This window comes from Miniopterus schreibersii, assembly GCF_964146895.1.
Source record: "Miniopterus schreibersii genome assembly, chromosome: 4".
Classification (NCBI taxonomy): Eukaryota; Metazoa; Chordata; class Mammalia; order Chiroptera; family Miniopteridae; genus Miniopterus; species Miniopterus schreibersii.
The window spans coordinates 100468169-100483135 of NC_138105.1; the positions used below are offsets into that span (position 1 = coordinate 100468169).

General features: G+C 43.1%; 1 protein-coding gene across 1 annotated transcript in view; it reads right to left on the reverse strand.

Annotated features, from left to right (window-relative positions):
• The window catches only part of SDK1 (sidekick cell adhesion molecule 1), a gene marked incomplete at its 5' end in the record, with an annotated part of 555106 nt that overhangs the window by 507373 nt on the left and 32766 nt on the right, over positions 1 to 14967 (reverse strand). The gene's annotated exons all lie outside the window — the stretch shown is intronic.

The following is a 14967-nucleotide window of genomic DNA, read 5'->3' on the forward strand; positions in this document are numbered from 1 at the left end:
ATATGCTTATGTTTTGGGTATGCTTCTTACAAACCTAGTATCTCATTAGATTTGGAGTTTTTATCTAATCTGACAACCTTTGTCTTTTAACTAAATCGTCTAGTCTACATTTATTGTAATTACTGACACTTGGATTTATAATTATGTTATTTTGCACTGTTTCTTCTGCCTCTTCTCTATTTTTTCTCTTCATAGAAGACAATAGTGTTAAGGTCCTTTTTTTTTTTTTTCTAATTTCCCCGTTATGTTCCTGTTGAGAAATAACAGTAAATTATTAGGTAAATAAAATGACTCATCCATTTTTGTTCTTTTTATTTATATGCTCATTTTTTCATTGGAATGGGGTGATGTTTAACTTTTCTAGTTAATAAATACTTATGCTTTTACCTGATAGCAAAACACAGGACATAAAATTTTGATACAACTACCATCTGGTCTTCAAGATTAACCAATCCATGGAAGTACAAGGCTACCCGTTAAAAATAATGGCAGCAGACTCTCGGAATAACTGCTGTTGGGGCAGTAACCAAGCTGCTTTCAAATCTGTTTTATTCTTCTAGTTCCAGCCAATGAAACTAAGGTATATTATCACAAAATAGACACCTCCATATCAGATATTATCGATCCTTCCAGCAACCAGATGTCCCTAATTGTGTTTATTCTATCATAATTCTCTTTTAACATCAAGCCCAAAAGAAAAACCAGTTGAAGTCAAATTTTTCACAAACAAAACAGTGTTATTTCACTTTTCATGGGGAAAAACTGATTATAATTGTCTCTCTAATTTTTTTAAGTTTCAAGTAAACTACCACGTGGATACATGCTCCCATTGTGAGAAGTAAATAAACAGCTGTGGAGTTTAGCATTTTATATAAAACAGAGCAACATTCACAGGACATGTTTGGTGACTAGAGAAGTAAAAGCTGGAGCCTCACCAGAAAAAGGCTACCGGGCCATGTCCAATGCCTCACAGACTAGCAGTCCAGGACAAGATCCTCAGTTTTGTAGCCCAGAGACCTTATCATAGTTAAGACTCAGGAAAAACACCTCAGGCCAAACAAACTTAAAAGCAGTCAATTATATAAAACAAAATGGCATGTTTTCAATACTAGCAATTTACAAGAAAATAAATAACAGCCAAGATGCACACTGAGCTCTTCGGGTGACTGAGATCTGCCCCAGAGGTGAGCTACAGTGGAGAACAGGAAACGCACGTCAGACGCGCACTCAGTAGAGCCGCCATCACAGAGAGCGAGTCACTGGTTCCAGAGGCTCCTGCGTCGTGCTGTAGCTGCTCCCACTATGAGAATATGCTCTTTGCTAGACAACGCTCACAGAGGCACTGACCAACTGACTGATTCTTGGGCGCTGTTTATTTCTGAGCTCACCGCTGGAGGACCATTTTCCTTTGTGGCATGCATATCCATCCTGTTATTTCTTCTAGGTCATGTTATTTGCTGGGCTGGGGGCATCTCTCACTCCTTTCCCTTTTGACCCACTATACACTGGTGGACTCGGAATGGTTTACCCCTCCCCAAGCCAAACTTACTATTACTGGGGCATCTCACCCACACACCACTAACAGCATGAACTTTCATTACTGTGCTGCATAAAAAGGCAGCATAAACGTGAGATATCTAAAGACCCCAAGTTGGACTTCATCCTCATGCTGCTACTTTATCAGCAGCCCAGCAATGCCCAAGGAGTCAACCCTTTAAATCTACCAACCTAGGGCGCTACCTTAAGACACATGTACTCTGGCCTCAAAAGGCAAGTATGACTGCACAGGCTGCCTGCCCATCGCCCTCACTTCTTAGTCCTGTACCTGCCTCTACATAGATGGTCCTTCCCAGACACCTGTCAAGGCAGCTCCTATCTGGACACCTGGGCCATCACACTCAGGTCCGAGACTGAAGTAGATTTCGTCCTACAGCAACCCATAGTTCTCCTTACCACTGCCACCCTCCCTCACCAATGCCAGCCCTGTTCCCCTCTCCGGTCTGAGCAGCGAGCCTCTTTTCCAGATGAGCAAATCCAAGGAGGGCTTTCCCCTTAAGTGATAATGAGCCATAGTCTAATAAGGGTGAGACCCTTTTTTTTTTTTTTTTAACAAAGCCAGTCTGACTCCATTTAATTTTATATATTTCTTTTCTATATATGTTTTTATTGATTTTAGAGAGAGGAAGGGAGAGGGAATCAAACTGGTGACTTCCTGGTTCACAGGATGACTCTCAACCACTGAGCCATGCTGGCCAGGCAGGACCACGCTCTTATCACAGAACCACAGCCCCCATCAAGTCAAAGTCACACACCTACATACGGACGATCTGAGGCTTTTTAAACTGCAACTGTAGGGCAGCTGTAGGCAAGGGAAGACTGAAAGTAGCAAAAGTAGGGGAGGCACAAAGATACAAGAGAGAAATGAAGAAAATGCCAAGAACTAGAGTTCACTTTCAAGCTACTGCTGCCTAGGGGATGGGGGGGAGGCCAGGCCAGCCACAAGCTCTCAGTGACACATACAAAACTGTGGGAAGGGCATCCAAAGGCAGTGCAGCACCTACCACACAAGACACAGATGCAGGGTGTTGAAACATCTTACACCACGCGTGGCTTATTACATCTGCACCCAAAACGTGGAACTCTGCAGATGGACTTGTGTTAGTAATACAGACAGCGAAAGCTACTCTCTCTCCAGCAATGGCTACCACGTCCCACGCACGGCACTCGGCACTTTTGATCACTTACTTCATCGGACCGGCTCCAAAAGTCACAATGATGAGTAATAAAAATAGCACTTACTGAGTTGTTCCTCTTCATAACAACTTTCTGTTAGGTACTGGTATTATTCCAGTTCAAAGGTGAAAAAAGCTGAGCCAGAGAGGTTAATTAATTTGCCTAAAGTCACCCAATTATCAAGTAGTAAAGCCAGGAACTGAGCCCAGTCAGTGACCTGGGTTACACCCTGAAACCTCAGTGCTAACCCGTTCCATGCTGTCTCCAGTGTGAGCATACTCCCCACTTTAGAAAAATGCAGAGAGGCTCATCTATAAGGTCTCACAGAAGTACAGCGCTGAGCTGAGGCCTGCACCTGCTTCGTATTATTATAATCATCCCCTTCTCACACTGAAACACGCACACATTTAACTGTTTATGAAGCAGGATTCCTAGATTTCCGCTCAATCTCCACCTGTTTTCAAAGGCTCAGATCTACTTTATCAAGGAAAAACCTAGTGTGTAACTGGCTGGATACTAAGCTACAGTCTAATGCATAAATTATTCCCTGGGAATTAATAAGGTGCTTAAGAAACTTGTATTAACTCTTTCAGGCCACAGGGGCGTCATCCAATGAACTGAATTCTTAATTTACTAAAATGATGTCCCAGGGCTTCAAGAGCACATAATTTCCTCAGAAGGCCTGTGGAGTAAAAAACCAGCACAGTCATTAGCAACAAACTAAATTCAGAATACAATTAAAAACCAAGCTACAGGGAAATACTGCTCCAGCGGATTACCCTCTGGCCCTCAAAAATTTGGCAGAAAAGAAACTGCAAGGTGGCTGGAAATACCCAGGTCCTCTCGATGGAAAACCAGAACACAAGGGTTTGGCCCAATGGCAAGGGGCAGGCTTGACAGCAGGCATCAGAGGGCGGGTAAAAGGCTATTCTGCTCCTGCTTCATTGGATACTTTTGGCAAAGACGGTGAGAGCAGTGGCTTCAGGCAGAGTCCTCAGGCCTGCAGTGGCTCCACCACCTCCAGTTGGCCCGCACCCTCCCACACTAGGCAGCTCTAACCTGTCCGTCTGTCTCCCAGGAGCAGTCCCCCTCCTGTCTCAAGGCCACAGCACATCAGTATTTACAAGTCTCCAGCAATCTACGTCTGAACGTATATATAGATTCTCAAGAGAACGTAAACACTACTAATGCCAAATTAAATACACTCTTTAGCCTACAAAGCTATTGCTCCACATACCACATAGTATTAGAAGATTTATACCAGTCTTGTCAGCACAGCACAAAACTGCTCTAAGAAAAGCAAGAATATAAAAGGGTCATTTCTGATGTGTGCAGGTGGAGAGAAGTTCTGGAGGAAGTGGCATCTAAGCAGGGACTGTAAGGACAAGTACATTTTAAATAGGCTAACAGCTAGATGCAGATGACGACAAAAGGCAGACGCAAGAGCCGGGCAAATGAATGGCAGTGAGAAGATGCGGAGTCTTTCAGGGAGCAGCAAGTAAAGGATTCAACGGCAGACTCTGGCATCTGAAGTGAAACTTTCTCCGATTTCTTTAGTAAAGACGAACAAAGAGTCCTCGCACTTCACGGCTAATGTCTTTTCATCTCTGGCCTCCCTGACTTTCTTACTGATCCTGATGTTCTTACCAATGCTCGCCTTGAACACCTTTCCCACATCGAATGTCTAGTAAAGACATAACTAGCCGTACGTAGTATGGTTTGAGTGTCCTTTTCTAGTGTTCACTTGCAGCTTTTTCTTAAAATAGCCTCTTCAATAATATTACTGCCCTTATGTGATTCATGCTTCAATTCTTCTACTCCTGTTGAGAGACATGAGTGCTGCCATGGACAAAAATGGGTGGAGGTGGTCAAAGGTTCAGTCCTCCGGCTATAAAATAGTCAGTCCTGAGGAAGTAATGGGCAGTGTGGTGACTATGGTTGATAATATTGTATGTATATCTAAAAGCTGCTGAGAGTAGATCTTAAAGGGTCTCATCACAAGAAAAAAAACTAATTTTGTGGGATCATGGATGTTAACTAGATTTAATGCGGTAATTATTTTGCAATATACACACATATTGAATCATTATATTGTATCCCTGAAACCAAAATAATGTTATATGTCAATTACATCTCAAAAAAGCCTAACTGGGTCCAATCACATAGCTAGGTTCAAATCCTGGCTCCACCACTTCCAAGCCACGTGTTCCTGGACAGACCACGGCACACTTCCTCGGTGACATGACAAGGGCAAGCATGGCACCTACTCATGCTCCCGCTGCATGGGTCCAGTAAAACAACGGGTGTTAAGTGTCTGGCAAAGCGTTTAACAAATGTTGGCTCAAATTATTATTATGACAAAGGCACCAGAGCACAACCCGTTTAGAGAACTTCAAGTAGTTTTGTATGACAGGACTGCAGCTGTCTGTCTGTGGTGTTGCAGCAGGAAAGAGACAGAATAATGTGGAGCCTAAGGAGAAAGCGAAAGCCTGAGGAGCCTTTTTTTTAATTTATCTTTATTACTGAAAGTATTACAAATGGGACTGTTCGAAAAGAAATTTTTTTTCCCCCATTGACCCCCTCCACCCTGCATCCGCCCCACCCCCAGGGCCTTCCCCCACACTATTGTCTGTGACCATGGGTTATGCATTTATGCATATAAGTTCTTTGATTAATCTCTTCCCCCCCCCCCACGTATACACACACACCACCACCCCTTCCCTCTGAGATTCATCAGTCTGTTCCATGCTTCTATGTCTCTGAATCTACTTTGTTCATCAGTTTATTTTGTTCATTATATTCCACATATGAGTGAGATCATGTGATACTTGTCTTTCTCTGACCAGCTCATTTCATTTAGCACAATACTCTCCAGGTCCCTCCATGCTGTCTGAAAGGGTAAAAGATCCTTCTTTTTCACAGCTGCATAGTATTCCATGGTGTAAATGTACCACAGCCTCTCCATCCACTCATCTACTGATGGGCACTTTATGAAGGCTCTCTGAGGTCCACTAGCCCACACAAGGACTCTGATAACTGGAGAGGTGCCCCACCACCAGCAGCCCCAGGGCTTACACAGTAGACAGACCGGTGGGACTCGCCTCCTTCCTGGTACCACATGTAGGGCACAACCCCCTTTACTGCAAGCAACAGTCCTTGTGCTTGAGAGTTTGAATTTCACTCTGAGGACAACAGAAATCCCTTGAAAGATTTGAAGAAGAATAAGAGGTATTCAAAGTATCAGTTTAGAAAAATTGAGACTCTCAGTCTTAAAAATTAGGCCCAAACTACAGAGAGTTTATGCAGGAGTACAAACACCAGAAACATGTAACAACGGGACTGTTCTAAAAGAAATGTTTTCGTTATTATACTTAAAGGAAAGATAGAAAACAAGAACTGAATGCTATAAACATGTGATGACAGTGTGATTCCCACAACCCGAGCATGGCTGGACACTGGTGTCTCAACCGCCCAGGCTGCCTAATCCGGACAGGGCGGCGTGCAGATCAAAAACTATTGCCAGCAGCTATTTAATGCGGAAAAAATCTCGTAAGTTTCTTGCTACAAGGTCATTTACCACGGAGGAGGAGACACCCCAGGGAAGCCTGGGAGAGGAAAGTGAAAAGGAAAGGCATGACCAGAGTAAACACATCCTGCTGAAGGATCTTTTAAAGAACCCACCCTGGAATTCGAGTTTCTGTAAACATGTAACAGGTTCTGAGCAGTGAGATTACCATACCCCTCTTGAAAATCAAGAAGAATCTTCTAGATAAATGAGAGCTCGTGTTATTGAATGGTGTTAATATTTTACGATTAAAAATATTGCTTTGCCAATCATGCTTCTTGTAGGAATAATTAAAATATATTTAATGTGTATCACTAAAGATGGCTTTATGTAATTTTTTTCAGGAAAACATGATCTCATAAAAAATGACAGCTACTTTATTTACATGATGTATTTATGTTGAATTAAAGGTTAGCTTAGTCTTTGTTTATTCTCATTTGTTTCTTAACATATGTTACTGTCCCAATATCTTTTTTACAAGTTGACTTCTTTTGAAGTTAAGATATTTAAACTGTGGAAATATTGTTAATCTAGTACAAGGAAATAAATCATTATATCAGCATAAACATTTTCACTACACAGCCAATAAATCATCTGAAAAATAAAATCCTCAACACCCAAAACACAGTTCCTAACGGCATTCCTTCCACACACTACAGGGCAGTGATTATCGATCTCCGTCCCGTGAAGCCCCAACATTCAGCAGCAAAACCTCAAAACGCCCATATACACTTAATTCTTTTCCACATATTTATTTTAATCTGTAATAAAGCACAGCAGTCATAATCACGTGGGTACTACCCTAAATTTTTACATACAGATGTCCCTGAAGCAGTGCCCTGTGCAGTCAGTTTATTGTGTGCTTGTGTAGACCTTGAAATAAAGCTCTCTCGCTATTACTGTGCAAGGGTACGTATGGCCTGCAGTAATCATGCCATTAACTGGAAAGGTTCACCACTCACTGTTTCCTCAATTCGAGACTGTTGAATTTTTATGTTCACTCACACAGAACTATACTACCAAGTACACTTCTGCAATACATACGCACAAGCTAAATTATACACCAGAGAGGGCCTAGGCACGTCCAACAGAAACGTGCTTGCAGGATGCCATTTAGTCAGTTCGGCAACAACAAATGGAGACAATATCCATCCATTCTGAGATCACAGTGTAGTTTTAACGTCTGTTGCAAATTTAGGGGTCTTTTCTATTTATGGTAATAACAAGAGCAGCTGTCACATTTTTATTCAGCTTGGAAATAAACTCCCTACAGTTCTTTTGAGCTTCTATATCAATATAACTAAAGCACATCTTGAAACTGCAAGAGAAACCATTCTTAAAAGCTATTAACAACTGTCGCTACTTAAGTAAATCAGAATTTTTTCATATCATGCTACTAAAATAAAACAGAGTAAAACCGGATCCTAAACACAATATGATTGCATACATTACCCATAAATCTTCAATTCCTTTTTTTACAACCATCCAGTTCTCACTGATGGACTTTATTGTAAGTCAATGTTATAAATCTGAGCTTATAAGATGCCCTCAGGGTGCTAATGGTCTAATGACAATCCTGTCAAGTGCTATATGGAAAGCTGTAGCTGAGTCACAAAAACAGTGCTTGGGGAAAGCACCACAACGTTTCAAGCATGAATTGCTGGGCACCTGCAGACAACAAAGACTTTGCGTTTAGTCAGAGGAAATAGCGTGAGCATTGTAGCTGAGCCCAACATTGCAAGAGTGAGGCTACTATGCCTCAAAGCACCGCTACAGTCTAAACACAGAACCTGTACAAAAAACAAACATGTTGTGCAGGTCTTGTTTTCAGGTTCTCTTTTTAAAAATTATTATGCACATATGCTTCATAAACAGTTTACATACCGGGTACAGAGTTCCTGTATAAGTGTGGGAATAGCACCCATACCGCTCTGCAGTGCTTAAGGGGTCTCCCCTTTCCTGTCCCCTCTCCCTTGTCCTGATAACAACATCATGTCCTCTACATTTTCCTCCATCATATAGTAGTATGCACATATGGACCAAGAGGCTTTGTCATTACCTGCATTACAAAAACAGGGTCAAGGTATACTATACTCTTTTGCAATTTGATTTTCACATTCAACACTTCATGCAAGTTCCTCCAAGACATCGGACAGAGCTCTGTTTCTTCTATTCGTTCCATGGTTACGTGTGGTCTGGACGAATCAGTTTATTCAGCCCTACTTCTATTAATGGTCACCGTCTTTGTTTTCCATTGTCTCTGCAGGCAATGCCACAATAAAACACTCTCTCATCGCCCGACACACTGGCAGAGATTCCATGGGATAGTCTCAAGAGTGGGCACAAAGTCAAAGGGCATGTATATGTGATGTGAAGCAAGCTGCTATGTACGTGGGTGAGTTTTAATAATTGATGTTGCTAGACTGCTTTCCCAAAAATTTGTATTAAATCATGTTGCTATCTTTCCTCCACATCCCCAGTGATAGCTTTTTAAATTCTGTTTGGCCTCATTGTCACTTTTGCATTTTTCTGCTTCCTAGCTAATGTCAGCAACTTTCCATGCTTGGTGACCAGTTACACTTGCTCCTCCATGGTTTGATTAATCAGGTTTGCCATTTTATCAGTTGTTTACTTAATGTCAATCTGTAATAGTTCTTTTATATTATTCCTTTATCCTTTGAATAGCAAATCACTTCCTGAATATATCACTTGTTTTCCTTATATTTTATAAGGAAAGTGTTTAGATTTTACATCACCAAATGTGCTGCTTTTACTAAGTTCTGAGTTTTCACTCTTGGTTTAAAAAGGTCTCCCTGGCTCCTATATTGTACATATGTCTCTGAGATCATCATGTTTTCGTTTTTACACTAAAGTCTTTAATCAATCTAGAATTTATTTATATACGACTTTTATTATTTAGTTATGTTATTTATGGATATATTTTTTATATTTTTAAATGTCTAGTTTTATTTTCTTCCAGATGGACAGAAAGCTGTAACACCATCACTTTCCCACTGACTTGAATTCCACCTTTGATACACAAAAAATTCTCACATATGCTGGAACCTAAATGTCTCTTCTGTTCTGCTGACCATTTTACTATCCTGGCACTAGCACCGGACTGATTAAAGCATCTGGCTATAGATGAGACAAGGCAAACGCTCCTTCAATCTTTTTCTTAATCCTGTTCGTGGCCATGTTCAGGCATTTATTTTTCCATATACACTTTAAAATCATTGTTATCAAATCAGTAGTCATAAGTGTAGTCAAGTTTCCACTTTCTTTAGGTTGATTTTGATCATTTATAATTCGCCAGAAAATAATTCCTCTTAATTTTCACAGCATTCTTCTTGATTTGTAGTTTTACCACAGACTTGTTGGGTGTTTTCATATCACCCTCTTACACACTTCTGCTTCTGAGGCTGAATCTCTTCTGTTTTGAATAACTAATTTTACTCTTTTTTTCCTCATCAGTGCCTTGAGGGACATATCCAGTTTGTTCATCTTTCCCAAGACTGGGGTTTTAGATTTATGTATCTTTTCTATGTTGTCTATTTCATTAATTTCACTCTTTATTAATTTCTTCTTCCAGGTTTCTTTTGGTTTATATGTTCATATGTTGTTCCAATTGATTAAAATGGGGTACGTAGCCAAGGACTTGAGCAGACATTTCTTCAAAGAAGATATATAGCTAAGAAGCACGTGAAAAGATGCTCCACATCATTAATCATAAGGGAAGTGCAAATCAACACAACGAGATACACTACCTCATACCCATTAGGATGGCTACTGCCCCCCCATCACCAAAAAACAACTCAGAAAATAAGCGTTGGCGAGGAATGTAAGATGATACAGCCACTTTGGAAACAGTATTAACAATTCCTGAAGGATTTTTTCTTTTGGGCACATAGAGAATTTGTGGTTAACGGTCCTTTTCTTCCCGCACTGGAAAAATGGTGTCAGTCCCTTCCGACCACGGGTCCAGACAGAGGGCTCCTCTCATTTGCACTAGTTTTCCAGATAAGTAGGGTGTTTATGTCTGGCTACTTTCAATGGTTTTCCTTTCTTTAGTTTGCAGAAGTTCATAGATTTCTTTGCATTTATCTTGATTGGGAGTCATCCAGCTTCTTGAATCTGTAAGTTTTTGTGTGTTTTTTTTTACCAGAGTTGGTAAATTTTCAGATACTTCTTTGAATACTTTTTGGTCTGTCTCTGTCTCTCCTTTCCTCTGGGACTTTGACATGCATATTAACTTTTTTCTTATTGTCCCACAGGTCATTTTTTTCCATCTATTTTCTCTGTTGCTCATATTGGGTAAATTCTATTGGTTTCTCTTCAAGTTCACCGATGCTACCATCATCGCTCTACTATTGAGTCCACTCAGCATTTTCCTTTAATTTCAGTTATTTTTCAGCTCTACTATTTCTTTTTGGTTCTCTTTTTAATAAATTCTATTTCTTTCTGGGACTTTCTACTTTTTTTATTTATTGCAAGAGAATTTGTAAAGCTTGTTAAAACATTTTTATCATGGCTGCTTTCAAATCTTTATCAGATTAACAACAGTGTGGACACCTGCTGATGGTTCTTCTCATCCACGAGTGATTTTCCTGGTTCTTGGTATGACAAGTGGCGAACTGTATCCTGGACGTTTTCATTAAGAAACTCTAGATCCTACTACACCTTCCTTAGTTGGCAGTCCCCATGTTAAGGCTTAATGCCCGGGATGGGAGTGTACCCATACTCAGCTGCCTACTGGGCCCTTCTCCAACCCAACACCCAGACAAAAGTGAGGCGCTGATTCACTCTATCTTGTTGCAGACGGGTGAGGTGGAAGTTCAGATTACTGACACCTTCCCAGCAAAAGTGTAGCTCCAATCCACCATTTCTGTTGCCTTCATGTGGGATCAGCATCCCCTTGGGCCAAGCTGCCACTAGGGAGAGGAAACCCAAGGGCTAAGACATACCACCCTTTGCTGCAAAGTCACTTAAACCCTAATGCGCCCAGAATACCACAGGAGGGGAGAGAGGAAGTGGAGTATCAACTAGCTCTGCCTCCCTCCACCCACTCTATCTTCTTGATGCCAGTGGGTGCAGAAGCCCGGTTCCCCACTGGGGGCCTACTGGTGGTCAGGTAGAGGGACATCAAGCCTAGCAGCAATTAGCCCCTATTTGCACCACCTGGTTAAACCTCATTGAGGCTGGCTGGCCCTGTCACACCACCTGGGAGGAAAATTGAAGTGCCACCTGCTTCTGCCAGGCAGGGAATAGATGATTAGCTCCCTGATCCAGGCATGGCTCCAACCTCCAGGCAGGGACTGGAGCATGCTGCCTAATTCTAAGGGGTGTCGGGGGGAGGGGACAGAAAGTCAACTCCTTGCTCAGCCCTGCTGAAAATGTGTAACTGCAGAGGGGTTCCCTTAGTGTTTGGATGAAGCAGGGTGAGTAGTGGACAAAGCTTTTTCATAGACCATCCTTTCCCTGTCCTTGGCTAGAGGGAGCAGCCTCCTCTTGGAGCTTTCTGCTGGTGCCTGCTCAGGGCTGGAAGCTTCTGCAGCCCTCTCTCTGGGACGTACGGGAAACGGTGAGGAAATCCAAGGAACTCACCCTCTTGTGGTTCAGTTCCCAGGTGCCTAGACACTCTGCTGCCTTCTCTCCACCTTTCAGAGTCTTCCTATGCTTGTTAGTGTGTTATCTCAGGGATTCTGAGCTGTGAGGGGTGGGGCAGGGCGAATGGGAGTCCATCTGGGCTGACCAGGGAGTCTGGCCCACTCCCACCCACGTCCTTCATCTGGCGCTAGTTCCTCACTCCTCCTGGCTTGGTTGGCTTATTCCCTCCACTTTTTCTCTGATTAATCTGGAAGTTCCATGTTGCATCATTCCTAATGCTTCCTTTCTCTCACCTGCAGTGATCACTGGTCGCATATTTTACTACTCTTACAAACTGCGCCCCCCCACAGACACTTCATACCTCAATCTCACACACTAAAACAGGACCATTAGAATAATGCCACTGCCCCTGCTTCCAATCAGCAAATATCTGAGGACCTACTATGTGCCAGGCAAAGAAAGCATGAAACAGGGAGCAAAACAAAGTTCTACCCTCAAGAAGCTTATATTCCAGTGGGGAACAGAAAAAATTATATATACCAACTACATATCTATCCCAATAAATGACACAGGGAAAACAGGAGGCCAGCGTGGAGGCAGTTTAGTGAGCCAGATGGAACCAGGAGGTAAGGTCAGAAACACAGCCAGGATCACACACAGAGAGCCCTGCAGGCCACATTAGGGCCTCTAGATTGTATTCTAGATGCAATGGGATTTACATGCTAACTGACAAGGAAAGGCAGGATCAGACCTACTCACTCTGGCAGCTGGGTACAGAAGAGCAGAGTGAGGGCAGCCATAGATAAGGGCTGTTAGTGATGGTGGTGGCCTGGGGATGTCAACAATAGGTGGGTTACAAGGGGTCAGTGTCAGGATTACGCTTGAGGGCAGAGCCAAAAGAACTTATGAATTAAATGTGTGAGATGAGAAAGAGAAAAGAACAAGTTTCACTCCAAGATTTGAGGCCTGAGTTGCTGGGTAAATTATAATGCCATCCACCAAGATGGGGGGCAACAGGTAAAGGGCAGTTTGGGAGGAGAAAGAATCAAGAGTCTGGTTTTAGACATGTTAGGTGTGGGAAGACCTGAGGTATCTAAGAGAAGATCAATGTAGGTCATTGAAAACGTAGGCGTAGACTTCTGGGGAAGGTTGGGGGGGGCTGGAGATAAACTAGCGAGGAGACCACCCACCGAGAGAGAAGGACTGAGCCTCAGCCCAGGAGAGAATTCAATGAAGAAAAGAAAGGGCTTTGTTTAGTTGGTGAGAGAGGAGTGACGTGCCTTGGGCCCCGAGTGAGCAAATGTTCTTGGGTAGAAACAAGGAATTTGATGGCGTCACACACGACAGGCTGCTTTTGGAGCCTCCAGAATGGTTTATTTCCTTCCTCTACTTGTCTTCCTCACCTCATGGACCCCAGTTCCCAGGGCCTCTGTGTCCTGCCTCTCTCCCTCCTTTCCCGTTCCATACAACAGTGCTCCGGCCATTACACTGATTTGAAAGGAACAGGGAGAGGCCAAAAGAGCAATTAGGTCCAGTTCATGCCACAGCTTCTTTTTCTTTCAAGCTTAGGGTCCAGTCATCTGCTAAGAGTGAAGGGGCCGCAGTAAAGTAGAGTAGGGACGGCCACTGTAAGGGCAGGTGGAAGGACAGCATGGCAATTTTGATGAACCAGTTTGGAAATCAGACATTTGTGGAAAGCACTGTAGACTGATGTGGAAATCTACCGTGGCCTTCCACTGGAGAGACGCTGGAAAGCTAACTGCCACATTTCCCAGCCCTCTTGCTACTGGATGGGACTGCAGGTCTGCCTATCAGGTCATGGCAAACGTGAAGCATACAAAGCATGAATTTGTATGATCGATCCAACTTAGTTAAGACTGAAACAGAATTAAGTGGGGAGAGAAAGTGTGGCATATCCATCACTCTCATGGATGGCAGCCAAGGTCGTGTGGTTCTGGGGCCAGGAACTGAGCAGCAGCATCTACTTCAATCAGCCCCTGATCAGGCTGGAACATTCGCTCCCCTGGAAGTCTGGCTCTGTGGGTAGATATGGGAGTCTCCTAGCAAGTCAGCTACAGCATGTCTTTAAGTCCCCTCAACAATTCAGCAAGGTATTTAATTCCCTGTAATAAATCCCTTTCTGTTTAGAGTAGAAAGAATTGGATTCTGTTCTCTATGACTGAACCCTGACCAATACAAACAACAGTCTTTGAAGTGGTTCCAATTCACCCCAAAGTACGGAGCAATGTGGCGACCAGAGCAGATAAGGCAAGAAGTCTGTGTGGGTTAGGGACATGCATGTCAGGAGATTATAGCAGCACAGACACAAAGCATCCTGGAGGCGGATGTAAGAGTGGAGATGACCCTGGAATCCAGGCTGAGTGTGGAAGGAAATAAAGCCCCACCTACAAGTCAGAGATAATGAAAGACACACAGAGTGTAGGGGCCAACTAAAGGAAAGCAGAACCCGAAGCAGAGCATCACACAGCTGCAGGATACATCCCTGGACTTGGTTAAAAGGTGACATTCAGTTATGAAACACAATGAGCAGCTCAGGAAGTGCAACGCCTCTTTTATGCACCACTTGTATGTACTCTCCGGAAGTCAGTGGATGCCCCAGACATAAGAAACCTCGACATTCCACAGTAGCTTCCGAGTGTCATCACATTGCCGATAACTGGCCCCATGGGCTCTGTGCATCTTAGCCCTCGTCAGGGATCAGGTACCCCCAGCACAACAGACACGCAGCCCCCAATTCCTTTAGCAAGAGCTCTGCATGCACAGCACACCTGGGATAATGCCCAAGGCAAACACCCTGTCTGGAGCAGCAGCCTCTTCCTGCCTCAGCAGTGCCCTGATGAAGGGTTACGACACACGGACAAGGAGAAATGTGAAGCTTTTTCTGGACGGTAAAACCCAGTCTCAGCTCAGCCTTCAGTTCTAATCAGTGGTAATGTCAGAGTGGTCAGCCAAATAACCAACCGCTGAACTCAGAATGTTAATACTGTTTAGGTGCCATCAATGATATAATGAGAATCCCATTTAAAAAAAAAAAAAGGCAG